Source organism: Lissotriton vulgaris, chromosome 2_1 (assembly GCF_964263255.1).
Source record: "Lissotriton vulgaris chromosome 2_1, aLisVul1.2, whole genome shotgun sequence".
Classification (NCBI taxonomy): Eukaryota; Metazoa; Chordata; class Amphibia; order Caudata; family Salamandridae; genus Lissotriton; species Lissotriton vulgaris.
The window spans coordinates 1574203123-1574231007 of record NC_141687.1 but is presented as its reverse complement, the minus strand read 5'-3'; positions in this window follow the sequence as shown (position 1 = coordinate 1574231007).

The window sequence follows — 27885 nt, the reverse complement described above, 5'->3', positions numbered from 1 at the left end:
ATATATCTAGGTAACCTTGGGGTCTGACTTGGAGGGGACACAAACTGGGCTATTTTCTGGCCTAGTTATCTCGAGGCCTATAATATTTTCTAATATTTTTGGTACAGAATCCCCCTAACAGACCTCTGTATTTTCTGCCAATAGGTACACCTTTGCACCAGCTCCTCTTCAAAATAACATACAAAAGCATTGAATGCACAGAACCAAGGATTGAACTGCCTGGCACTCGGCCTTTACCCCATTGTTTTAGCTTTTAACCTGAAAGAACTGCAGCATTGTAAGAAATGGATTATTTGTGGATGGGCAGTGGACGCCCAAATAAGGTAACAACCACAATCCTTGTTAGGGTGAACTACAAAAGCCACTAACTTAACTTGTGCTTAACCCTCTGGATAAAAGTCAGGTTTAACTTGGAGGCAATATTTAACACACAAATAGTTATAAAGTGAAAAAACAACACAAGAAAAAATCCAAACCAATTTAGAAAAATAGGGTAAATGCTAATAAGTAAAATGATATCACAGTGCTAAAAATCCAATCAGTAGAACCAGAGGTCTTAAATGTTAAAGTTTTTAATGAAAATAGTGCCAAGAAGCAGAGAGCACCAATCGCGGTAATCTTGTCATGCTGGACCAGGAAAAAGTCACAACTGAGGCTAACTTCAATGAAGCACTGGTCAGATGCAGGGACCATGTTACTCTTGGTGAAGAGTTACCTTCTCAAGTCCAGCATGAAGAGTTCCATTCACGTTGAAGGAGGCCATGAGGTGGAGGTTTTCAGGGCAAAGAGCTGGCAGGATGAGCGTCATGGACAGTCATTGCTGTAGTTTGAAGTGCTAGTTGTCACTGCAGCTTTGTGTTGGTGATTGAAGAGGGCTGTCAATGCTGTGGGGCAAAGTGACATTTTTTTGTTGCCAGTCATCAGAGACGGTCTTTGTTGACACAAAGAGTAGGTCCTGCTGGAACTCTGCGCTGACGGTAACCACAGGCAGTCAATCTGCAGTGCAGAGAGGTCACTTTGTGGGATGGGTGCGATGAGCTCAAGCGTCATGATTTTCAACTTTACTTCTGGAGGAGCTCTCATTGGTGCCAGCCAAGGGTGAGGGCACCTCCTGGTGATCAGGACTCACTCAGCAGACGGAGGGCATCAGCAGGGATCTGGTCAGCAGCTGGGCACCTGCAGGGAGGCCTCTGAAAGCTTGTTATGTCCTTGTTGCTCAAATGGGAGGTCAGCCAATTGAACCTTTGAGCCACTCTGGGTAACCTGGTATCAAGGCAAATGGATCCAATCTTCCTTCTTTGGACAGCAAGGCAGTTGTTCCAGCAGCAATGCAGTGCTTCTGGCAGCAGGGCAGTCCTTCTGAATGTTACACAGGTCCAGGAGTGTTCTGATAAGTGGTTCTGAGATTGCACCTTTCATACCTGGTGTCATACGTTCTATGGGGGAATCCATTGCCTAATTCCAAAACTGGTCATGGTTGTTTCTTCCCTTCCCCTGGTCCAGGATCCAAACAGTCTAGGGTGACAAAGGGAAGGGCAGGCAAGGTGACAGGTTCCTTTTTTGTGTTGTGGGCAAGGTCATTTGAAATGTTATCAGGGCATAGCACAGCTCCTCCCCAGCCATCCTGCCAGGAAGACCCCCTCCCAGCTACACCCAGGTCTAAGTGTTTACTGTCTGGGCCCCATAACCATTCTTGATGGGGGACTCATTAACAGGCAGCCTTGAACTTCTAGATAGGCCTAAGAAACTTTGGAGCAGGAAAATGGCAACTTTCTAAAAGTGCCATTTTCAAAATTATAATCTAAAATCCAACTTTATCATTGAAGTTGATTTTAAATTGCAATTCATTGAAGTGTCAACATCATACGTCTATCTGCTCTTTTCTTAAGCAGCTAGGTGAAAGAAACCCCAATGGAGGCAGGTCCTTGACATTATTAATAAAGGGAGCCAGGGGTGTAACAAATGCCCCCGCAGCCCCTGCGGTGCGGGAGGGCCTCACTCTCTTCAGTAAATGAAGGGGGCCTGGTCCCCTCCACTCTTGACAAGGGTGGGAGTGGGAGCGGGGCCCCCAGCAAGAGCATTCTCCAGGGCAAAGCTCATATGAGAAGGGATGAGGCAGCAAAATGGGGCCCTCAAGTAAGCACTCTTGTTAGAACACCATGTGGGCGTCCGCAGGGGTGGGCAAGGGGGGCCGTGAAGGGTGCAAGGCAGAGGGGAGAAGGGTGCAAAGTAGAAAGGAGAAGGGTGCAAGGTAGAGAGGAGAAGGGTGCAAGGTAGAGAGGAGAAGGGTGCAAGGCAGAGAGGAGATGGGTGCAAGGCAGAGGGGAGAAGGGTGCAAGGCAGAGAGGTTAAGGGTGAAAGGCAGAGGGGAGAAGGGTGCAAGGCGGAGTGGAGAAGGGAGCAAGGTGGAGAGGAGAAGGGTGCTAGGTGGAGAGGAGAAGGGTGCAAGGCGGAGGGGAGAAGGGTGCAAGGTAGAGAAGGGTGCAAGGCGGAGGTGGAGAAGGGTGCAAGGCAGAGGGTGGAAGAGTGCAAGGCAGAGAGGTTAAGGGTAAAAGGCAGAGGGGAGAATGGTGCAAGGCAGAGGGGAGAATGGTGCAAGGTAGAAAAGGGTGCAAGGCGGAGGGGGAGAAGGGTGCAAGGGGGGTGAGAAGGGTGCAAGGCAGTGGGGAGAAGGGTGCAAGGCAGTGGGGAGAAGGGTGCAAGGCAGAGTGGAGAAGGGTGCAAGGCAGAGGGGAGAAGGGTGCAAGGCAGAGGGGAGAAGGGTGCAAGGCAGAGGGGAGAATGGTGCAAGGTAGAAAAGGGTGCAAGGCGGAGGGGGAGAAGGGTGCAAGGGGGAGGGCGAGAAGGGTGCAAGGCAGAGGGGGAGAAGGGTGCAAGGGGGATGGGGATGAAGTTAAAAATGTGCCCCCCTGGAAACATTTCTGTGGATGCCTATGACAACACACACTACTTTGTGAGAGTGAGTGGGCGAGAGTGGAGTGAGAGAGAGAGCGGAGTGAGAGAGAGTGGAGTGAGAGAGAGTGGAGTGAGAGAGAGAGTGGAGTGAGAGAGAGAGTGGTGTGAGAGAGAGAGTGGAGAGAGAGAGAGTGGAGAGAGTGGATGGAGAGAGTGGGGGAGAGAGTGGAGAGAGAGAGAGTGGAGGGAGGGAGAGAGAGTGGAGGGAGAGAGTGGAGATGGTAGAGACCGTGGAGAGAGACAGTGGAGAGAGACAGTGGAGAGAGAGACAGTGGAGAGAGAGTAGAGAGAGAGAGAGTGGAGAGAGATACAGTGGAGAGAGCGTGAAGAGACAGTGGAGAGAGTGAGCAAGAGAGAGTGGAGAGAGAGACAGTGGAGAGAGAGTGGAGAGAGAGAGAGTGAGTGGAGAGAGAGAGTGGAGAGAGAGTGGAAAGAATGGAGAGAGAGAGTAGAGAGAGAGAGAGAGAGTAGAGAGAGAGTGGAGAGAGAGTGGAGAGAGATAGGAGAGAGAGAGAGACTGTGATGGAATTTGGGTCACAGTGTTTATGAAGCTATGCAATGCCTCTTAAGATTGCTTTTGTCTACTAATAAAAATGTATTATCAAAATGTGCTCTTTGTAGTTACATCTGCTTATGAAATACTGCATTATCGCATTGTCTAATGTTTTAAAACGGAAACGAGAAGGAGCAGTGGATGCACTTTTGTTAAAACTGAACCATGAGTGGGCCAGATGTGTATATCATGACAGGAGTCTGCATCAGGAAACCCACCTAAAATTGGGCAAACTTCCCCGGCGTACTGATGGCAGGGACCCTGTAATGAATGGACCACAACCTATGATAGCCTGCTGGCAGACTAAGCCCAACCTTTGACTCCACCATCCAGCGTTACTTATAAAGGCTGGATTGGTAACAGTGGGGTAACAATAGCCCTGCATCCCCAGCAGTATGGTGGGTCGCTGGCCTGAGAGCTATAGACTGGCACGGAGGATGGGAGGGGGCCCCCTCCATGTAGTTTGCAGGGGGGCCCCCTCAAGTTTCATTACGCCACTGTGTGCATTCATCATAATAGAGTGCACTGTCTCTGGTTACACCCAGCACACCTATTTGAAGGTGTGCCATGGTGCAAACAGGGAAAGTGTGCCTTCATTGTAATATGGGCCCTGGTGGATATTCAATAATTTTTTTCAACTGTCAGCAAGCATTGCACTTGTTGGTTGTGCTGAAATCATATTGAACTCATGCCCTGGTACCACCCAACTTAAACTCAGCTGACTCATGAGTCCCAGGTTGCGACCTGTGCTTCAGTTTAGATCTTGTTGGATATTTTCAAACCAGGAAAATCCACGAATTTCCAAATGTGTGAACCTGGAAGTGCAGGATTTGCATGTACTGCATTGTTAAAATATGACTTTTAGATTCCAAACCTCAACAATAAGTGAAATCTGACGAACACCTAGCATGTTTCTCTTCTTCTTGACCTTCTATTGGTAACTCCATTGCCTGTGTTCAAATAGGATTTTTTTTAATGACATCAGCGGAGCTGTAGCGGGGCTCAGGACTGCCCTCTGAGCCATGCTGAGCGTCGAGGAGGATTTGCAGATTCATAGAAAAACTCAACAAAATGTGGCTTCTGAGCAGGGAACACAGAAAAGGTTAAACAAATGCTGCCAATTTAAAAGTGGTACAGCAAAAAAGAAAGATGTAAGGAAGCCTGACATGTGTTAACTAGAGCTGCATATGTAAGAGCACCCTCTGATGGGTTGCTATTTTGTCTGCTTTTCTACTCAGTGAGGAGGTGGTTTGCAGTAGTTCTGACAGTAGATGTGGAATAAAAGCAGATATTACCAGGCATAGAAATACAACATGGAGAACAGCAATGAGCTTTTACTAGTATTTTAATTAGGTTGTAGTTTATAAAAGTGTATTTAGATAACACATTGTGAGTGTATGTACGCTGAAAGAAAATGTGTCCCTGGTAGACACTATACTAGAAGGGAACATAGAAGGGAGCTAAGATTAAAACATTTGCTAACAATACAGTGAGCAGAGAAAGAGAAATTGGTATACTGAAAGAATAATAATTTTATTAAGCTCGTATGAATGAATGTGTTTCAAATTAGATGTAGGAGATTGTTTATAGTAAGTATTTTAATAATATGTAATTTGCTCACGCTCACAGAGTCAGGCAGGCACTTACACATCCAGTTACACTCTCACAAAAGTACTTATGTACCCATCACTCATATAGCCAGACAGTGACTGTCACACACCCATACAACCATTCACACGCCTATGTACTCACCTATACATCCAATTTTAAGTAGTAATTCCACCTTAGGGGCTGGGAGGACATGCACAGAATGCAATCTGCTCCACATGAAGAGTTTGAGGAGAACTACTTCAGCACTCTTGAAAAAGCAAATCCCTTATTGTAGATTTTCTCAGAATCATGGTCTCAAGGGCTAGTGGATTTCAGAAAAGGGGAGAGGAGTGGAAATATGAGTGTGTAAAGTCTGCGGAGGAGAGAGGGGTTACCCCCATGAGAGACTTCTCTATTGGATATGGTGCATGAAGTACTGTCTCCTCCTGAACCCAGTGCCCTGAGGACCTTAAGGACAAATAGGCTGAGTGGGAGCCTAGGACGCAGCTGGCCCAGCTGGATACAGAGCAGAGAAAAGGTTAGGGTAAGAGAACCTTGGAGGAGAAAAGCGTTTTGCTGGCTGTAGTGTTAAGGTGCACTTGAAGAGTAAATAGGTGTTAACGTCTATCAAAGAAGTTGTGAGCCCTACTACTGTTAACAATGCAGAAGAAAGACGTCATATATTCAGAGACTTGGTGCCTGACCTTAAGTAGAGGTTTGATATAGACAAGTCATTTCTGCCAGTATTAGCTGTAGTAGTACAGAGGATCTCTTTGGAGGACTTAGAGGTGCCTTTGAAGCCATATTCCTGGTGATGGGGGGACAACATACTGACTCTAGAGAAGGAGAAGAGGTTGAGGTATTTCACTATAAAGGAGGTCCTTGTCTGTAAATGTGAATTAACCCAAGAGGAGTCCAGGTTGAAATTCAGTGTGAGTCAGAAACTGTCAGCACTGCTGGGAGGATTTTGTGGGGTAGTTTTTAAATTTTTGTTAAAAGTTCTGCTGTTTTTTAAAAAGGTGTTCTAACAGCTTTATACTTTTTCTTTTTTTAAAGAAAACTGAGTAGAAGCAACTTGAGGAACCTTTTCTCCAGACACTCATTAAAGTTCTTAAAGCTTGTTAATTCTGATACATTTCAATGGTTGGCCTGGGTGTAGTTCACATAGTTTTGCCACGCAAACTCAGCGAAGTTGCAAATAAACTCTACAAAGTTCCACAAGTGGCGGAGTGCAGTGCGAACTGCAGTTTGTGATGGTATTCCTGTCTCTCAGGTATAAATTGTACCTGAGTGGCAGTTCGTGCCCACAAACTTACCGTTCTCGATCGCGAGCGGGGAATAAGCTACGCTGCACATCGCGAAGCAGAGTTTTCTGCAGTCGGCGAGCGACGCTGAGTGCAGAAAACTCTGAAAACTCCGCGAAGGGAGTGATGTTCACTGCCCAGGCCTATTCAATGGCAACCCCCATAATCTTTTTTGAATCTAGTGGATGGATACTGCAATGTTCATATATTTCTTTAGACTGTCCACTTGAAGTCAACTTTTCTTTCTTCATGCAATTTCCATATTAGAAAACAACTACATCTTTATAGTATACATTATTGTGCTTAAGATATAATCTAGCCTAGTTCCTGCCACATTTTGTTGTTTTTGCGGGCACACCATTCACAAGAATAACAAGTGGTTCTATTAAATCTATCTCTAAACCAGCAGTTTCAATATTGTTTTTCACGTCTAAAGGAAAATACACAACTGTACCTTTAAGCCATTTCTAAAGCTCAGTGCATGATAGAGATTGCTTCTATCTGAAAGTAATGCAAGTGATTCCATGGATATTATGCACAAGTCAGGGTTAGAAATTAATCTAGTGTTCCCAAATTTCACAACATGTACTTATGCTCAACATGACTACGATACCAGTATTCGTTTGTAACCCTGGGCGTAGTTCTCATAGTAGCGCTACATGTAGCTACACGAAGTGCACTTCCCACTATGCACGCTACGTGAACTGTGTAGTGTGCTAGGGAAAATGCTGTTCGCACTGATTGCACAGTGCCGGATGCTTGTCTGCACTGTGCAATCATTGCAAACGGCATCATGCACAGTGCAAGCGGTCGTTTCCTGCCGCTCAAGTAGACTTGTACTCGAGCAGCAGCTTTCTCAACGCGGACTCGTAGTTTCCCATTGTGAGCGGTCGCGAGCGGTCACGAGCATACGTGACCACTCGCAATGAGAAACTTGACCTACCCGCATTGAGAATCTTGCTGGGAGGTTTATTTTCCACGCTCGCGACCAGCAACTTGATGTTGGTGATCGGGAGTGAGGAAAAAGTCTCCCATGAAAGGTGATTTTGCTCACTCGTGGTCACCAACTTTATGCTGAGGACCACGAGCGAGCAAAAAATGCCCTCTACGCTATGCATTTTTGCACTGTTCTATGTGCAATTCGCGTAGCGCGCAGTTGCATAAACTACTCACACTCCGCAAGCATAGTGCAGTGTTCTGCCCAGGGTTACTCATTTGTCCCAATATTTGCAGAGGTAAGGTACTGCAAGTACATGTGGTGGGTCCTAATGTATCAATTTATTCCTAGTAAATAATGCACAATACTGCTACACTCCATTTATACAAAGGAGCATGTCTAAGCCTTCCTTGTACCTCTTCAACTACCTCTTCCTCTATATTTCTAGGAACCATCTATTCTTTTGGACTGGTACTGCTGCCTTTTACTTCATAACATCAGCCAGTTGTTCCAACTGCATGCACTAATTCACCATCTTCTCATCTTACTATCCCTCATTTTCCATACAAATTGTGTATTACTCTATTTCTAAACATTCTTAGCCTTTTTTCTTTAAATTATTTCTGCCTCTTTGTCAAAATACATGTTTTTTAAAACAATTTTTACTTTTAGGTCGACGTACTCCTGCTCTGTTAAGTTTTGAGAGTTGACGTAAATAGGCAGTAACACTGTTAATGAGTTCTTCTAGTACTTTATCGAAAGTTCAGGGGTCAGTTTGTTTCTGTATTTGTAAATAGTTAAATAAACTTTGCTATGTTTGTTACTTGTTTGGTTTAAATTGTATTCTAATATGTTAAAAAAGTATACTAGAAATATTTATATTTATTATTAAGTTCGGTTAAGGGTCACAAACACACCCATACAGGTACTCATGCATGTGCTCACACACCTATACAGTCATTCACACAGGTACAGTAGAAGGGAAAATGGACTCCCAGAACACATTTTTACAGTGCTAAACATGTGGCTTTTCGCAAAGTAAATTCATCATTTCACTCAAATCTTCAATGGCTGCTGGTATTCTGATGATTGCAACTGATGAATGTTCTCCCAAGTGGGCTCTAGAGGTGGAATATTCTGCTGCACCTACTTCCTTATGTATTATTTAGTTTTACAGTTTCATGAACTGCTTTTAAGTTCTTCCAAATGGAATACTTCTTGGCAGCTCTGCTGGGTAACTGTATGCCACACATATTACACTGCACATATTTAGCTGAAATCATTTCCCCTGAAGGTACTCTACAGTGTTTTCAGACATAATTTTTTTATGTAAAGACATACACACTTGTGTTTAAAGTGGTTGTGCACAAATCAATTGTGTAAATAGTTAAATTAGTTGTGTTATGTTTATTTGTTTATTTTTAGTGAGTGCAGTGCACTGTGTTCCTTAATTGCAATGAGTTAGTGTGCAGTTTTTCTTCAATCCTTATGATTGGTTTTTTTTTACCACTGCTTAAAAATTACATTGCTTACAGTGTATGAGTAAAGAAGCTGAGAACATTAAAAAAGGGAAAATTAAATGCTTCCATTTATTAATACATACATTTACAGTATGTGAAATGTCTACTCATTTCGTAGAAATATGTCTTTATGCATTTTTGAAAAAGTAAGTGACTTTTGTAATTGTATTAATTGTAAAACAAATAATTCAGTTTTTTATGCAAATCAGTGGCACCTTCTATTGAGGTAATGTACTTTACTAATTAGTTCTTGCAGTGTCATTGCATAACTTTAGATTCCGAGGATGCACACCCAAGGACAGATTGCTACAGTTACTAACACACCTACGCACACATCTGCACAGTAACTCATAGACCCAGCTATACATAGATAGAGGTACTCACTCACACAAGCTCACACTGATACACCGATACAGTCCTTGACAAACATAGACAAACATCAGTACATTCGCTGAGTACCTAACTACACCCTAATACTGCCACTGACACATCCAGCAAAACAATAATGCAAACAATAGCACACACATGTACAGAGCGACACATCCAGGGAATTACTAGTGCAGTCTCTCACTCACCCAGGCATACGGCAAAGCCAATACTGACATAGCCAGCCAAAGAATAATGCATCCAATAACACACACAGGCACCCACTGACAAACAGATTGAGAGAGTTAGAAACTTAGCAATGTAGAGACTGACACACCCAAGTATACAGCAATAAAGACTATCTCACACCCATCCAAACATCTAATGCATCAGATACAACACCTAGGCACACACTAATGCACACAGTGAGATACTCAGAGATCTACTAACAGACACTGACATATCCAGCCACACAGCAATGCAGACACTGAGACACCCAGCCAAACACTAATGCATCCAATAACATACTGAAGCACACACTGATGCACACACTTGAGATACCCAGAGACCTATTACTGCAGACACTTTCACACCCAGGCATACAGCAATACAAACACTGACACACCTAGCCAAAAACTGCCAAACACTAATGCATTCAATAACATTTAATAACACACTGAAGCACACACCTATGCACACACTGACACACCCAGGGACTTACCAATGCAGACACTGACAAAGCCATCCAAACACCAATGCCTCCAAAAAGACACCCATGCACACACTGACGCACACACTTGAGATACCTAGAGACTTATTAATGCAGATACTTTCACACCCAGGCATACAGCAAATCAAACCCTGACACACCTAGCCAAAAACTAATGCATTCATTAACACACCCAGGCCCACACTGATGTACACACTGTCTGGCCTAGGGACTTACAAATGCACACACTAACTCAACCAGGCATACAGCATTGCAGACACTGACACACCTAACTAAACACTAGTGCATCCAATAACACACCCATGCATAAACTGATGCATACACTGACACACCCAGGGACTTACCAATGCAAACACTGACACACAAAGGTATACAGCAAGGCAGACAATGACACACCCAGCCAAACATTAATGCATCCAATAATACACCCAGGCATACACTCGTGCACACACAGACACACCCACTCTCACACCAATACACTCACTGACACATTTGAAATGCAGAGTAGCTATTTGTTTGAGGAGATGGTGTTTCTAACAATAACCTTTTCTCTAGAAGGACTTTGTAAGAGGTTTTTTTTCTAACAAAAAGTGAACAAGGTAGTAAAAGGGAAAGGATGGGGAAAAAAAGAAGCAATTGGCTTCACTCTTCAACAAACTTCATGTAGTCACAGGAAGCAAACCTAAAAAAAGCTAGGAGCAATGCTTCTTCACTGTATCCAAGAACGCACCCAAATAAGACATTTTTACAGCGGCAAGCATGTGGCATTTCGCGCAGTGCATAACCATGTCACTCAATTACTCACAGTTAGCTATTATTTTAAGGAGTGCTGCTGAAGATGGTTCTCCTAAGGCTGCTGTAGAGTTCGACGGTCGTGTTGCACATTATCTGGTTGTAGACCCTCTCATGAATTGTTTTTAGGTGCTTCCACATAGAACTTGTCCCACGCAAATTCTTCTATGCAGTGCCTCTGGATAACTGCCACAAATTGTAGAATTGATATATTTTGCTGTTACCTTCTTTTCCCCAGAAGGTATAGTAAAGTGCTTCCACACAAAACTTTCTTTTCTGCAGGGTGGTGTGTCTTCTCCTTCATCCTCAACAGGTTGTGGATCCTCATCTTAGATAGATGATATAGCTTCAGCCACTGCCTAAAAGCACAGCACTCCTGGTTCTCAATCTTTCTTCTAGAGACTTCACTGGAAAAGTAACTACTTTTGGAAGTTGATTTCCATGTGAAAGGGTGGTGTCTTAATGTATCTAATTAGAAGGCAAGGTTTAGGTGTGTTTTTGAGTGTTTTCAGGGATACAGCCCATACATTTGCGGGTTCACAAAACTGGTAAAAAGGCAAAACTAAATTGAAAAACAAATATAAAGTAGTTTATATATACATGTACATTTGTGTACAACAATATTAATATTGAGAAGGGAGGGGTTTATATATGCGCACTGTAGTGTGAAACATTCGTCTATTCCACGGATTCGGATTCCCAGGTTCGTTTCCATCCTGTAATCAGTAAAAACCATAGAGTCGCAGTCTCTGTAAATTTCCGGACCCATGAAGGGACCTTGGTTACCCCCCAAAAAAAGTTTCATTACATTGAAAAACTTGATTTACTTTACATTATTTACATTTATGATTATTATACTTTAAAATGTGAAAAAGTTTATGTGTCGAAAAAGACCTAATTATATTGTGAAACACTTATTATTAAAAATAAACCCTACTAAAAAAGTAAACATTAGTGAAATGCAATATATTAGAAATGGAATTTCAAAAACCTTTAAAATTCACTGAAACAAAAAAGGTTACAGGGATGTCGTTAGGTAACAGAATTAAAAAAAAACTTAAGGGCCTATCAGGATGCTGGGCGGGCCTGAGTCCGCCCGTCATTTTAGTGGAAACGAGACCGCCAGCCTGCCATGCGGCGGTCCTGCACCCCTGATTATGATGTTACCGCCACAGTGACGGTTGCATCTAGTATTTTACCATTGCGCGTGGTGCTGCTGACTGCAGCACCCTCCACTGCGTGGTGCATGGACATGCCAAGTGCACCCCATCACCCCCACCCCTGAGGGCCAGCAACAGGCCCCCAAAGCAAATCCCTGCCACCACATTTGAGCCCCAGCTCCGTCCTGCCGGAAATCGTAACGAAAAAGTGGCAAACAGACTTTCTGTCCGCCGCGATACCCACCGCCATCGTAATATGGCGGTGAGTATTTCACGTTACAAAGGCGACCAACACGGCGGTGGGTAACGTTATGCCATCGTAATGAGCCCCTATGAAATTCAATGAAAAAATTAAGGTTACAGAGATGTTATAGTTAGAGGTGGTTATCAAGGGTTGGTTGATAGTAGCACCTGTCCCCCAAAAGGATCGTTCGTAATACAAATTGCTTTAAACTGGATCCTTTCCCTGACTGGGAGCCAGTGTAGTGCCCTGAGTCTGGTTTTGACAGAGGAGCGACAAGGGATTTGAAGGAGGGTTCTTGCGGCACAGTTTTGAATTATTTGCAGTTTATTTAGAGTAGTCTGGGGTGCACCCTGATACAAAGCAATTCCAAAATCCAGGCGGGACAAGATTAGCCCCTGGACCATAGTCTGTCTTGCGTGGATAGGTAGAATAGGAGGATTTTACGCAAGAGCCTTAATAGGCCGAAGCAGGTGGCGGAAAGCTTGGCCACCTGGCAGTTAAAGTTTAAGGGCTTATCAACCCATATTCCTAGGCTTTTGATTTGATCCTTCGGTATGGGGGCAGTTCCTAGACATGGGGGCCATAGTGAATCGATTGTGTTATTCGTGGGGGTACCCAGGAGCATCAGCTCAGTTTTTTCCCTGTTCAATTTAAGTCAAGAGGAGGTCATCCAACTGTGGACTGCTTCCAGACATTCCTTGAGTTGGTTATGTGCACCTTGTGGGGGATTGAGAGCCACCACTAGCTGAGTATCGTCTGCGTAAGTGATGATTTTTACGCCAAAAGGACGGACGATCTCAGCTAGGGGGCTCATATAGATATTAAACAACGTAGGGCTCAGGGAAGGACCCTGCGGTGCACCACAGTCAAGGGGTTTGCTGGATGAAGTATTGTTGCCCTCAAAAACCCGAAAAGAGCGGTTAGACAGGAAGAATTTAAGCCAGGTTAGTGCCAGGCCCATGATTCCCGTGCTGCTAAGTCTGTGCAATAAGATGTTGTGGTTCACTGTGTCGAAGGCGGCCCTTAAGTCAAGGAGGATAATGGCGGCAGAGCCTCCATTGTCCAAGATCTTCCTAGCTTCCTCCGTTACGGCCACAGATATGACACTCCGGAGCTGTTGTACCTTTTTTGCTTTGGTGCTGCATCAAGATCGTCGGATAGCATCAAGTCAACAACTGGACTTCACGGAATCAGTGCCTGCAGAGTACTGGGGAGTGACACCTTCACTCCAAGGGAGCTTCTCAGGTAGTTCTGGATGGCTGGAGATGCTTGACAACACAGCAGGCAGCAATTGTCAAGTCCTTAAAACAGCAGTTTGGAACCTTTTTCTTTGGCTGCAGGGGCTTCAGTTCTCCTGCAGTGGGTCTTCTTGGTCCTGGTCTACTCTTGACCATCACATTTGATGTTCATGTCTCAGGGTGCAACCTAAATACAGAATTTAGGAGCATTACAAAGGGGGACACTTAGCAGTCAATGGGCTACCTACCTTTAGGAATTCTACACCATCTAGTGACCACTTCCTGTGGTTAAGGTCACTACCCTAACCCTGGTAGATTGTTTCTCCACCATCCCAAGATGGTGGCATTTCAGGAGAGGGGCTCACTTCACCTGCCGCGCCCTAGGGGTGGTGTAGGCTAAGTGGGGACTCTCCTCCTAATCTAACTGATGTTCCTGTCTTTCCTCCCACCAAAAATGGAGCATGGCAAGAAGCTTGGCTGCCCCCACTGACTGGAGGTTCATGGTTTGGATTTCAAACATGGCATTGCCTTTGAAACTTCCCACCCAGGAATGCCATCCTGTCCTGGAGGAGGTATAAAGCACCTCTGTCCAGAGCAGGCATTGTCTCTGTCCACTGAAAGTGCTGGCTCTCACCCCATGAGGTCAGAAACATGCCTGGTGGTGGCCTACTGGTAAAAACAAGTCAGAGACCCAATCAATGCTTAGTAGGAGTTCAGGGACCCTCTTAATGGGTCTCCTGTGTCAATTTCATTAAACAATCAAACACTGGCATTAGTGAGGATTTCTTAGGACTAGTTGTCTTGGAAACCAACCCATGTACTCTTTATGGCTTTCTTGTGCACTTAAAACATCTCAGAATAGACTGGACATTATAGGGGCATATTTGCTCATGCTGACATGCCCACACATAGGATATAGTGCTCCCTGCCTTAGGACTACAGGCCTGCAGTTGGGTTGACTTACCTATATCTTATGCAGGGTTTGGGTGGCATGGTACACAGTGCCATGTCGACACTTAGGATTTCTCTGCACCAAGACACGCAACCTTTAACGGCAGAGAGCATAGCCTTGATGAGGGGTCCCTTGGGTGGCACAACCAGTGCTACAGCCCAAGAAGACCGTCTTCAAAACCCATGCCTAAGGTACCAGGGATACCTTGTATTAGGGACTTGCAGGAGTAGCTGAAGTTGTGACAATTGTGTTACATTTTAGGGAAAGAACACTGGTACTGGGAACCTGTTTAGCAGGGACTCAGTATACCTCAATCAAAAACCAGCCAAAAAGTTAGGGGTACTGCAACAGACACCCAGCTTCTCACACATGCCCACTCACAGAGCTACAAAACCACTCACACACCCATAGAGCCATTCAGATTTCCACTAATAGGCCCGCACATTCACTCACATACCCACATAGACATTCACACACTCTCTCACACATCTATACAGCCACTAGCAAGCCAGCTGTATTAAATCTGTTGTTGTTTTGAATGAGTGTTTTTGGTTAGGAATGAATCTGCAGATCCATCGCGGAGACAAAATGTGTTGCTGTTCTGTATTGAATGTATGCTTTTGGTTTGGGGATCTACAATAAATCCACAGATTTGAGTGAGAAATTAAAAACAAAGGATTGGAAAACAAAATAAACAGTGTTTGGGAAAAGGGTTGGCTCCAAAACGAACTTTGGTGTTTATGATTTGTAAATGATAATAACACATAGAACAGGATGCAATCTTTCCCGTTGTTGAGGAACACCCTGATGCCTCCGTCTATGAAACGGACTCTGTCTTTTCGATATACTCCATCCATTTTGAAGTATAAGTTGTTGTGGTATATAGAACCTGTGTTGTGGTATCGGAGGAATGCAGGTACAGTTTTATTGACATGTTTCCTGGATTTGTCTATCAGCGAATAAAATGTGTTTGGCTACTTCCACTTCTGTCTTTGGCAAATGTGGGAGATGTGAGAAGGTGGCCTGATATGCAGTGCTCACTATTCTAGTGAACACTATGTATCAGTCCAGCAACCCTTATTGATGATTGGTTGTAAGTCAACCTTATAGACCAGCTATCCTAGTAGCGTGGATACGAGCAGTCTAAGGCTAAAGACTCGAGAGGGCGTGTTAAGCCAGCTGTTTACCACACATATACCCCTTGAACACCAAGTGAAAGGACACCACACAAGTGTTATGAAAATAAACAGGATATTTATTAAGAATCACAACAGCCCTGTACTCTTTATGAGGACAGGGTACTAAGCACAAACCAAAACTCTTACAAAAATACTTAAGTTAGCACAGTATATACAAATGCCCGAGGGGCACGGAAAACCATATACTCTGAAAGTGGATTGCGAAATTACTAGCAGGTAAGTACAATACTAATAGGCTTAGGAATCGCTAGGACTTGACTATAGAACCTTCAGATTACTTATAGGAGGCCTAGGGGACTCGGGTGCAGTGTGTGCACTCTCACGCGAGATGCGGGACAAAGTCTATGGTAGCTAGTAATTGCAAAGTTAGTGTTCTCGGGCGAACCCGACCTGGTAGGAGGAAAACGAAAGTGGATTCTGACCCTTGGATAGTGAGGCTATGCTGGGGCACCGAAATGCCGAAGTTACCTAGCCCAGGGGCTGCAGCTGCATAGGACTCAAAAGACGTCGGGAATCCTCGTAGACGGACCAGGAGCCTGGAAGAAAGAAGATGCTGGCAGGCGACCAGTGAAGAAAGTTCGATGGATCCAAGCCTGGATCGAAGGAAGATGACACCTGAAAGCAGAGGGGACCAAGTTCGAGACTACTAGCCAGTAGTCAGTGGGCACCAGGAGGGCACCGGATGGTAGCCACCTCGACAAGGTGAGTGGGTGACGCTGTGCTCGAAGATCTCACGGACCAGGAGGCGTTGTCGGCGACCAGGAAGGAGGAGCGAGCTGTCCCACGAAGATAGAAGCTGTCGGCGTCGCTGGACCCAGGATTGGGCAACAAAGCCTTGGCAAATTCAAGCCCACGCGGTGGACCTAAAATGGCGTCTGGAGTGGACCAGGAGGGTCCGGGGTGCCTCTCTTGAAGAAGGAAGCAAGGGCCAGTCTGGAGCAACCAGACCAGCAGCAGTGATGTCGTCGGGCATCGTGAAGAAGGCCACAAGCCAGCCGGCTAGTAGCCACACAGCGCGGTGAGCACGCAAAAGCAGAAGGGCCCCACGCAGATCGTGGAGATGCTGGAGGGCGGATCTTCGGTGCTGGAGCTGCTCAGGGTTGGGGCTTCTCGGACCCCAAAGCACTCACCAGTGGAAGACTCGGTGGGCTTCTTACAAAGAAGTCGTGCAGTCTTGGCGATCGTCGGTCCCTCGAGGTCTCGTCGCACTCACGGTTCTCAGCTTTGCTGTAGAGGTGAGTAGAGGTCAGAGGTGCCAGGGAAGCCGGGTCTCGTCGAGCTGGGTTGTCGGATTCGTGAAGAAGGACTTGCAGCAGACCGCAGTGTTCTTAGGATGGTGCCCGCTTGATGCAGGGTGACTACTCCTTAGCCACAAGGGAGAATCTTGAAGAAGAAATCTTGATGTCCTTTCGTAGAAAGTCGTGTCTTGATTCCAAAGATGATCTAATTTGAACAGGGGGCCCGCTCCCATCTTTATACTAAAAAAGGGGGCTGACCCGGTGACTAGGTCCTGCCTATGGGTGGGACTAGGAGGGGGGTGGTTACACCCCTCTGCCATGCCGGACTTCCCCCAGGCCAGGGGCTGGTGTGCCCCTGGAACTGGTTCTGACCGGCCTATGCCGTCACCTTCCTGAAAAGCCCTGCCTACCCAGGATACACAAAACCATGTCTGGGACGGTGCTAGCACCGCCCCTGACAGGAAACCCTTTGTCCAGGCTCCCCTCGCTGGAAGGACTCCCAGCTGCAGGGGGTCAGACTCATGTCTGTGGTGGCAGCATCCATTTTGTGGAGCTGAGGCTTCGTTTAACTTTAACCGGGGTTCACAGTTACATACATGTCGTGTCCCTCTAGAAGGGTGGAATGCTAACCCCGTCGCCAGAATTGGCGAGGGGTTAGTATTCCAATTCGTATGACACCTTACTCGACATGTTTTGATAAAGCAATACCAAAGATAGCATTTAACCGCGAGGATTATAATGCACTTAAGAGTATATGGTATGCGATATCATGGAACAGCTATTAGGACTTGGTTCCGCAAGCTGCAGACAGGCTCAGCTCATGCCAGAGCACCATCTCACACGATTCCAAGCACTCTGCCTTCAGGATTGTCAAGGCCTGCCATTGGAGTGACTGATAGGAATCTGTGTGTCCATTTCAGGGTTAGGTATAGGTATACTACACCTACAGCAAAGGGTGATTACACGACTTTGCCCCAGCTGTCATGCAGCCAGTTGTGTCAAATTTAGGAGGCCAGCCAGGGGTGGCATAATACATGCTGCAGCCCCTGGCAGCCCTGGGTACACCTATGCCCTGAGTTACAGGGTCTGATAAGGTGGCCCAGTACCAATTGGTAAATGCACCTAGGGTACATGTCGTAATTTAGAAAGAGAACAGCCAGGCTGTGGGTCTGATTGGCAGGCCCACAGCCAGAGAAAGTCGTAAACCAGTGAAACAAAAGCAAAAAATCTGGGTGATCATAGGATTGCAGACCCTACTCTCCTACAGGAGAACACCAATGCAGTATGAAAAAGTGTCACTGTTTTAGCAAAGGTATCCTTCATTTGGATTTCCAGTACTAACCCAGTATTTGTGCCTAGGTCACTGCCACCACAGTGCACAATCACGAGGTCTGAATGTTGGCAATCTGCAATGCTTTCAACCAAAGGAAAATACACATAATTGATAGACGGAATGCAGAACAAATCAAAACATTCACTTCCAGTCAAGTGATCTGGGTTAAATCCATCATTCTTTTGCTCACCATACCACCCGATTGTCAACCAAAGGAAGCAATTGCTGGAACTTTACCCCTCTCGGGCCAACCCAAGTAATGTCTATGTTAGGTAAACCTATGACCCTGTTAATGCCACTATTTATAGCACTCCCTCTGGCTAAATCACAAAACTATGGCACACAATCTACACTTTGACTGTTTTGTAGACAATCTGAAGTATCACATAGGAAAAGGCTGTAGGAAAAGAAGCTCATTTTGAAGATGAAAAGGTCTTTAAAAGGAAGGGCAGCACCTAAAAAATAAAATAAAATATTTTATTGGATGGTGGAGATATGAAGACAAATAAAAGTAGGTTGTTGACCATAAATAAAAAAATAATAACTCTGTGATTGGGTTTGAAAAAATAAAAAAATAAAAAGTTATGTTGTTTAGGATATACTGGAAATTGCAAACAGTCAACCACACCTGCTACAGTTTAATTTGTGAATGTTTACCCACTGCTAGCCAGAGAGTTTTATAAAAATATTTACAATTGAAACAGTAGATTGCTGAATGCCTTTACGGGCTTCAGCAGGAATCCGCGGCTCAAACATAGATTTACACGTGGAAGCTGCGTCGCGCGGCTCGGTGGATCCGCAGATCCACAAACAAAGTACCAAATTGAGCTTCTTTACAGGAAGCATGGTAATAGTTAAAATATTATAAGCATTTACAAGTTTTATAACAAAAATGAAGATGAAAGGAAGTATGTGATTTGCTAAATATATGAGTATAAGTAAGAGCACATGGGGTAGGGTAGCTATTTTAGGTACTTTTCTACTGAGAGTGGAGGAGGACTGCCATAGTTCTGACATCAAATCAGTCATTGTTAGAATTGGGGGTCTATGGTTGGTGCAAGTATTCACTTGTGACAAGCAGGGACCCTCTCCTCTGTCAGGCGGAGAATGACCCCTTAGAATTACCCTTGCTCACCCTCTAGGTGCATGGCGTGAGCAGCCACGGCTATTCTTCAGGCGTTTCTGGGTTAAGCATTTGTAATCACACACACAGTAAATGTACCAATCCCCCCACAAATGGACACCAGGCTGTAATTATGTAAAAATACGGTTCCTTTATATAAAAATATATCTGTGCAGGTAAGACTTATCACAAGACCAGTATAACGATTTTAGTTAGGCCACAAGATCATAGAATAATGGCAAGTTCTCTTCTGAATAATAAGCTGCTTCCTTTTAGTCTCTTTTCACCTCACAATTAGTTCTTTTGGTTCTTTGGGTGACTGTACGGTCTTTTAATTTGCTTTTCTAGGCTTCTTAGTTACTTGGGGCCTCTTTAGGACTCACTGGACGATTCGTAGCGCTCCTATGCGCTTTTCCCGGTGAAATGCACAAGACCCTACCGCGGCTCACGCATCTACCGTGAGCAAGCGTACGTTGCGTACAGCTCCAACCTACGAGGCATACGGGGCAGCCCGTCTAACTTGTACGCATCTAGCGGGGTTCAGGGTACGAGTTGCACCTCTTCTGTGGGCTCCGTACTCCGAAACGAACAAAGGCCTTTCTTGGTTGGACGCGCCTCGTGTACGGCTTCTGCAGATGTAGGCACGTACCTGGGGGGGCGATAGGCGCACGTGGAAATAAAACGTTGCGGGCCCCGAGCCCGGTGCAGGATCCTTGAGAGATGCTTGGATTCCTTCTTGGGTGGACGAGCCGTGCACGGGCAGTGCGACTCGGTTCTGTAAGCGGGTGTCCTCGGATCTTTACTTTTCAGAGGGTGCATGCACACAGGCAGGCGCGGCCCACGACCTCAGTATGGACTCTACTGGGGTCTCCCGAGAGGGTGGGTGGCGCGGCCTGTAAGGGTCGGCGAGTAGGACAGCAGGACACGTAACTACGTGCGGGCGGCTGTCTCGGCAGGGTCACCGGCCTCGAAGGAATTTCGGTGGGAGGGGGGCGAGTGAGCGCTTCAGCGTGCTCCAGTGGCATGCAGGGGCAGAAGAGGAGACAGCCTGACCCGGGGGCAGAGAGCGACTCCAAGGAGTGAGGCTCTCACGGGTAAAGGGCAGGCGAGCTCCCGAGTGCCACAGCCCTACGAGGGCAATTGGGGCGCAGACTCAACTCCGGCGGGAGGCAAACACGGCTCGAAGTTCAAAACGAGCGAAGACACAATGAACCCACTGGTCCTGGGGTTCAGTTCAGGGGGCAAGCTCAGTCAAGCCCTTGGAGAAAGTTTCTAGCACAAGTCAGCAAAGTATTTTCAATAAGTCATCTCCTCTCCTTCCTCATTACGGCAGACAGCAGGCCAGTCCTTCCAGCTTCTTCTTCTCCATCTAGTTTGGCAGAGGTTTGTTATGGGAAACAGGATTCTAATTTGCTAGAAGCAGGGCTCCTTCTTTTATACAGCATTTCTTTTGTCTTCTCAGGCCAGGGGGGCCTTTGCATAGCCTAATTCAGTTTTGAAGCACTCTGTTGTGCTGTTCCTGGCTTTTCCTTTCAGTATGAAGGGCAGGCACATCAGACGCTCCGCAGGAGGTGGAGCCAGCATTCAGATGACAAGTACAACCAGGAGTATCTTGTTGATAGTCTTCCCTCTCCTGGACCAGGTGTCGGGCAGAGTCATCAGTCGCTCCCCAGGGGGCGGAGCCAGCATTGTGGTGGCAGAGCACAGCCCTATTCAGAGTCCAGGGGCACTCACACCTCCCACTAAGGTGTTATCCTTGCATTCACCACCTGTCATCCCCCAGCCCTGTCACTCACACAACCCAGACAGCAGATTCACATCCTAGCAGAGGTAGGCTGAAATGGTTAGGCAAGCAAATGCTAACTTTCTAAAAGTAGCATTTGCAAACCCAGGATATTAAAATAAACTTTACTAAAGGAAGTATTTTATTATTCTGAGTTCAGGCATACTAAACTTCACTTTCTACCATGTTCCCTGAGCCTGCTGGGATTATAGGGTGTAATAATTCCAGCAGCCCATCTTGGCCTAAGAGAACACGTAGCCTTACAATAGTGAAAAACAAATTTGGCTGTAATTCACTATTAGGACATGCCACACACACCAGGGCTTGTCCTACCTTACACTTACAATGCACCCTGCCCTAGGGCCTACCATAGGGGTGTCTAATATGAAGCCAAGGGAAGGTTTTGAGGCTGGCAAGTGTGTGCACTTGCTCAGCCAGCATGACAGTACCAGACTGCACACAGGTTCTGCAATGGCAGACCCTAGACCCATTTTAAAGGGCTGCTTCTCTGGGTGGCGCAACCAGCGCTGCAGGCCCACTAGCAGTATTGGTATTTACAAGCCCTGGCACTCCTGGTGCACTTTACTGGGGACTGACAGTAAATCCAATAAACCAATCATGGAAATCAATCACATATACATTTTGGTCAGGGAGAGCATATGCACTTTAGCACTGGCCAGCAGTGGTAAAGTGCCCAGAGTCATTAAACCAACAAAAACAGGTCAGAGAGACTATTGGAGGAAGGCAAAAAGTTCAGGGATGACCCTGCCAAGAGGGCCAAGTCCAACAGTCATGGTTTTGTTAAAGCGTGACTGCTCACCCGTAAGGGTCTCAGGGCGCTGGGGAGGTGCAGGTTTCAGTACATCAAGGAGGAGGTCTATCAAGGAGCCAGGTTTTAAGGTTTCTCATGAAGAGGGGAAGTGATGTTGTCTGTCTGAGGTGGAATGGTAGGGATTTCAAGGCTCTGGCCGCGAGGAAGGAGAAAGAGCAACTTCCCAATCCGGATTTCCTGGCGGAGGGGACCATGGTTTAGGAAAGCTGGGCCTATCGTAGGGTCCTTTGAGGTACGTGGAATTCAAGTCAGCTGTTCAGGTATGCTGGTTCGGTGTTGCAGAGGGCTTTGTGTGCTTGGGTGAGAATCTCGAAAGTGATTCTAGCCTCAATGGGGACCCATTGGAGTGTGCACAGGTGCTGGGAGATATGGCAGTGTTTTGGCAGGTTAATGACCAATCTTGCAGTGGCGTTCTGGATGTTTTGAAGCTTGCAGGTAAGGGGTTTGTTTATTCCGGCATAGAGTGCGTTGCTGTAGTCAAGTTTGCAGTTGATGAGAATGTGAGTGACAGACTTTCTGTGTTCGAGGTGGGATCCATTTGAAAGTCTTATGTTGGAGGCGGAGGGTGTGGAAGAGGAGGATGCTACTAAGTTGATCTAGTGGTCCATTTTGAGTCCGTTGCCCAGGATGATTCCTAGGTTGTGTGCATGGTCCCTGGTAGTGGGTGGGATTATGAGAGCAGGGAGCCACCAGGTGTCGTTTCAGGTGTCGGGATGCGGGCCCATGATGAGTACTTCTGTTTTGTCAGTGTTTTGAGTTGTAGGAAGCTGCTTTTCATCCATTTGGTGACTGCGTCCATGCCTTCTTGAAAGTTGTGTTTGGCTGCGTTGGGTTTGTTGGATAGGGAGTGGGTGAGTTGAGTGTTTTCTGCCTATGAAACAAAGTTGAGTCCGTGGGTTCTGACGACAGGTTGAGCGGAGCCATGTAGACGTTCACAACAAGGGGCTGAGGGAGGATTCCTGTGGGACTCCACAGGTGGTTGGCATAGGGTCCGAGAGGAAGGGAGGGAGTCTCACCTGCTGCATTCTGCCAGAGCGGAATGAGTGGATCCAGTTGAGGGGCTTGTCCCTGATCCCTGCGTTGCGAAGTCTGCATGTTAGGGTGTGGTGAGAGACTGTGTCGAAGGTCACTGAGAGGTGGAGGAGGATGGGGCTACTGTTTCTCCTCTGTCCAGGAGGTAGAGTATGTCATCTGTAGAGACGAGGAGAGCGGTCTCTGTGATGTGTTTTTTACTGAATCCCGATTTGGAGGAGTCGAGGATGTTGTGCTCTTCGAGGGAGGTGGCGAGTTGACTGTTGCTGTTTTTTAATGACTTTTGCTGGGAATGGGAGCAGGGAGATGGGTCTGTAGTATTTGGGTCAGTGGGGTCCACTTAGGGCTTCTTCAGGAGGGGGTTGATCTCAGCGAGTTTCCAATCGTCGGTGGAGGAGGCATTCACTAGGGAGCGGTTGATGGTGTAGCGAAGCATGGGTGCGATGGTGTCTGTGGCTCTGTTGAAGATGTGGTGGGGGCAGGAGTCTGTGGGGGCCCAGAGTGGATTGACTTCATCGTCCTCAGTGTGTCTACGGTGGTGAGGGCTGTCAATAGTTGGTTTCAGTTGTCGGGGGTGGTTGATGAGGGTTCAGTGTGTTGGCTGTCTTTGTCATAAATGTTCTTGATTTTGTGGTGGAAGAAGGAGCTGAGTTTGTCACAGAGGTCTTTTGGTGGAGGGATGTCCGTAGACACGCTGTGGGTTTGGCCAACTCCTTGACGATGCTGAAAAGCTCTTTTCTGTTTTGCGCATGTGTGGAGATTCTGTGATTGATTGCAGTTTTTTTCATATTTCTGATGAGTTGGTGGTGGGCGTTGGTGGCGGCTCTGAAGTTGTTGTTGGATTTTGTGGATTTGGAGTTCCTCCAGGCCTTTTTGAGGCAGTGGCATGTGTATCTGGACTCACGAAGTTTGGTAGTAAACCATCTGGCCTTCTTCACATGTGTGTTGTGTTTTTGAGGGGGGCTATGCAGTTGGCGCTGTCGGCGATCCATCCGTGCAGAGTTTGAGCTGCAGAGTTGGGGTCGTCATCTTCCCCGATGGTTAGCATGGAGCTGCAGAGTGTGGCAGTGAGTTAATCGTCAGCGATTTTGGTCCAGTTTCTTTGTGGGAGCAGGTGCTGGGGTCTGTGGATGGTGGGTGTTCTGAATTTGAAGTGGATGCATCAATGGTCTGTCCATGGGAGTTTGGTGGTGTGGCTGAAAGTGATAGTGTCCTGTTCTGAAGATGGGGTCGAAGGTGTGTTCAGTCACGATCTGGCAGACTCCAATATCATGGAGGTTGTCCAGGAGGGATGTGGTGTTGGGGTCCAGTTGGAGACAATGATATTTGTGGTGAAACAGAACTTACACTAAAAGTTGGGCAGCAGCAAAGAGATTTTACAGGTATGTGAAAAAGTAAAATAAAAAATGTATTAGTGTTTATAAGCTGAAAGAAAAAGTTTAGCTTCTAGACACTACAATAAAAGGCAACATTTAAGAGAGCTGAGATGAGAACATTAACAAAAAATATAGTGAGCAGCAAAGGAGGAAGAGAAATTGCTATACTGAAGCTATAGTTATATTATTAAGCTAGTATGAATGAATGTGTTAGACATTAGATGTGGGTGCTTGCTCATATTATATAATTAGTGTATTATTTGCACCTACTCACACAGTCAGGCGGGCTTGTATACACCCAGTTACACTTCTATAAAAACACCTATGTACCTACCACTCATATAGCCAGACAATAATTGACAATATCAGTCACACACCCATAAAGCCCTTCACATACCGAGTTACTCTCCTATTCATCCACTTATATTATCATTCACACACTTCTTAAGGCACGGTCACACCCACTCAAACAGCTATACAGCCATTCTTGTACTTAGCACTCAGACAGTCATTTACACACACACTTACACACCAATGCATCTAGCTACATACTTAGTCAGCCATCCATACCAATCACAAACCTATTTCCAAAAACATACAGCCACTAACACAACCAGTCAGACAGCAGCAGGCACTTACACATACATTCACACACCCATGCAGCACTTATGTATCCACCACTAATAGAACCACTTGCACACACATTCACACAACCAAACACTCAACAACACAGCCAGTTACCAATCCATACAGCCACTTATATACCGATTTGGACATCCATACTCACACTTTTACAAAGCCTGTTACACACTGATATAACCACTGATGAAGCATTCCATTTGCTTATAGTGTGTAATCTATTAGTATGAAATTTGAACTTATATGTATTATATATTTGCTTTTTTGATATCTACTTGTGTTTAAAGAGTATTGAAAGAAGGAAGGAAAAGGTAACAAAAAAGTAAGAATTATGCTTCTTGACAGCATCCATAAAGTATTCAATTGAAGAAATATTTATTTCCACTGGCATGTGAAGTTTTACAGTTTTGATGAACTAGCGATAAGGGCCCCAGAGATGGTCTAGAGTGTCATCCTCTGAAATATTGTTAAATGTATGGTTTTTAGGTGCTTCAAAATAGATGGTGTGCCACTTGAATACCTCTTCAAAGTATCTCTTGCCAGTTCATTGCTGTATAGATTGATTTGGAAACTATTTTGGAAGTGTTGAGTGTTCTTCTTCTTTATCCTACGTGTTAAATTGTGTTCTGTCTTCAGCTGAAGAGATCTTAACATCGATACTCTCTTTTGAAGGAAAGGGGATTATATAATGGAGCTCCGCTGCAGATACTTTCTCCAGAGAGATGGGAAACTGAAATAATAGATTTAGGGGCTCATTACGAGGTTGGGTGGAAACCCTCCACCCAAAACCGACTCAGAATCTGGACTGACCGACTTATGGTTGGTAGTTTTACCGTATTACGATGCGACTGAACACTGTTCGGTCGGAGTCCCATTGTTCCTTATGGGAGCTCGTGTTCACCCCGACAAACGGACGCAACACAGGCTGCTATTGAGAAATGAGGTGTGTGTGTAAAACCCTGCACCCTGACACAGGCACCCCACGGTGCCTGTCACACAGTACAGGGTTTTCAGGGGGGTCCCTTTGGTACCCCATTGGCCATAAAGAGTAGCCCGTGGGGCCTAGGGGCTCCTAACAGGGGCCCCCAAAGTCACTTTCCAACAGCCTTTCTGTGTCAGACAGGCCATCACAGAAAGACTGTTTAAAATCAACATTCTAATACTGAGGGCAGAAACGCTGTCCACAGGGGTGTACGATGCGGTCCCAACCGACACAAATATTCCGCAAGTCGCTCGGAACCGATTCGGAATGACCACACGGTTTACATTCGGACTGTGAACATTGTAATCGGGCGTTCAGAAACTAAACCAACCAAGTCGGTTGGAAGGCCTGCGACGCGGTAGAGGAGATTCCAACTGTTCAAAGGAGGCTTACCACCCAAAATCGCAGGGAGCCTCCTAGTGTATGGTTTTCAATGTGAATGTGTGGCCAGATCTGTGGTAGCATCGCAGTAAATCCGCGGATATCTGAAAAAATGTAAAACAGTGTTTGCATTTGTAAATATTTAAATAAGTTATTTTATGTTTATTTGTAATTTTTTTGTTTCAAATTGTATATTGTGTTACTAAAATACATTTATAAATTTATAACTATGTATACTACTGAATTGAACTTATTGGTCGAATCATAGTACAATTTATGTGAAAAAAACTGAAATTCACTAAAAGATTACAGGTAATTTATAGCTAGGAAGTAGCATTAAATACCGTAGAAATTCAATGTAAAAATGAAAGGTACAGTAACGTTATAGTTAGGCTCACGTTTTGCACACAACACCAGAAAAATTCAGCAGTTATAGTTACCTGAGCTAACTATAACTTACACCCCTGCAATACAGTGTTTATGCTTATTTCTGACCTCTTTTTTGCCTCTTGCTGCTTATTTCTCACCTCTGTTTTGCCTCTTTCTGCTCATTCATCATAATATTTTGACTCTTCATGCTCGCTCCTGACCTGTATTGTGCCTATGTCTGCTCCTCTCTGACCTTTATTCTGCCTCCTTTTGCTAGCTTCTCACCTTTATTTTGTCTCTTTCTGCTTGTTGCTAACCTTTATTTTGCCTCTTTCTGCTCATTGCTGACATTTATTTTGCCTCTTTCTACTCATTTCTCACCTCTATTATGCCTCTTGCTGCTAGTTTTGGACTTTATTTTGCCTCTTTCTGCTGGTTTCTGACCTTTATTCTGCCTGTTTCAGCTTTCTTCTGACCTTTATTATTCCTCCTTCTGTTCATTTCTGACCTTCTGCATGTTTCAGCTTTTTTCTCATCTTTATTTTACCTCTTTGTGCTCACTCCAGCCGTTTATGTTGCCTCTTTCTGCTCCTTTTTCACCATTATTCTGCCTCTTTCTGCTTGTTTCTGACCTTTATCTTACCTCTTTGTGCTTGTTACTCACCTTTAGTTTGCCTCTTTCTGCTGGTTTGTGACCTCTATTTTGCCTCTTTCTGCTAATTTCTGACCTTTATTCTGCCTCTTTTTGCTCATTGCTGACCTTTATTTTGCCTCTTAGTGCTTGTCACTCATCTTTAGTTTTCCTCTTTCTGCTGGTTTGTGACCTCTATTTTGCCTCTTTCTGCTAATTTCAGACCTTTATTCTGCCTCTTTCTGCTCGCTTTTCACCATTATTTTGTCTCTTGTGCTCGTTTCTGACATTTACTCTGACTTTGATTCTCATTTCTGACCTTTAATGGGCCTCTTTTTGCACTGTTTATATCTTTACCTTGTCTCTTTCTGCTTATTTCTGACTGATATTTTGCCCATGTCTGCCCATTTCCGACCTTTATTCGGCCTCTTTCTACTCATTTCTGACCTATATATTTTGCCTCTTACTGCTCATATTTGACCATTATTCTGCCTTTTGCTGCTCGTTTCTGACTTCTATTCTCCCTCTTTCTTCTAGTTTCTGACCTCTATTCTGCTTCTTTCTCCATGTTTCTCAACTTTGTGTTGCCTCTTTCTACTTGTTGCTGACCTTTATTCTGCCTCTTT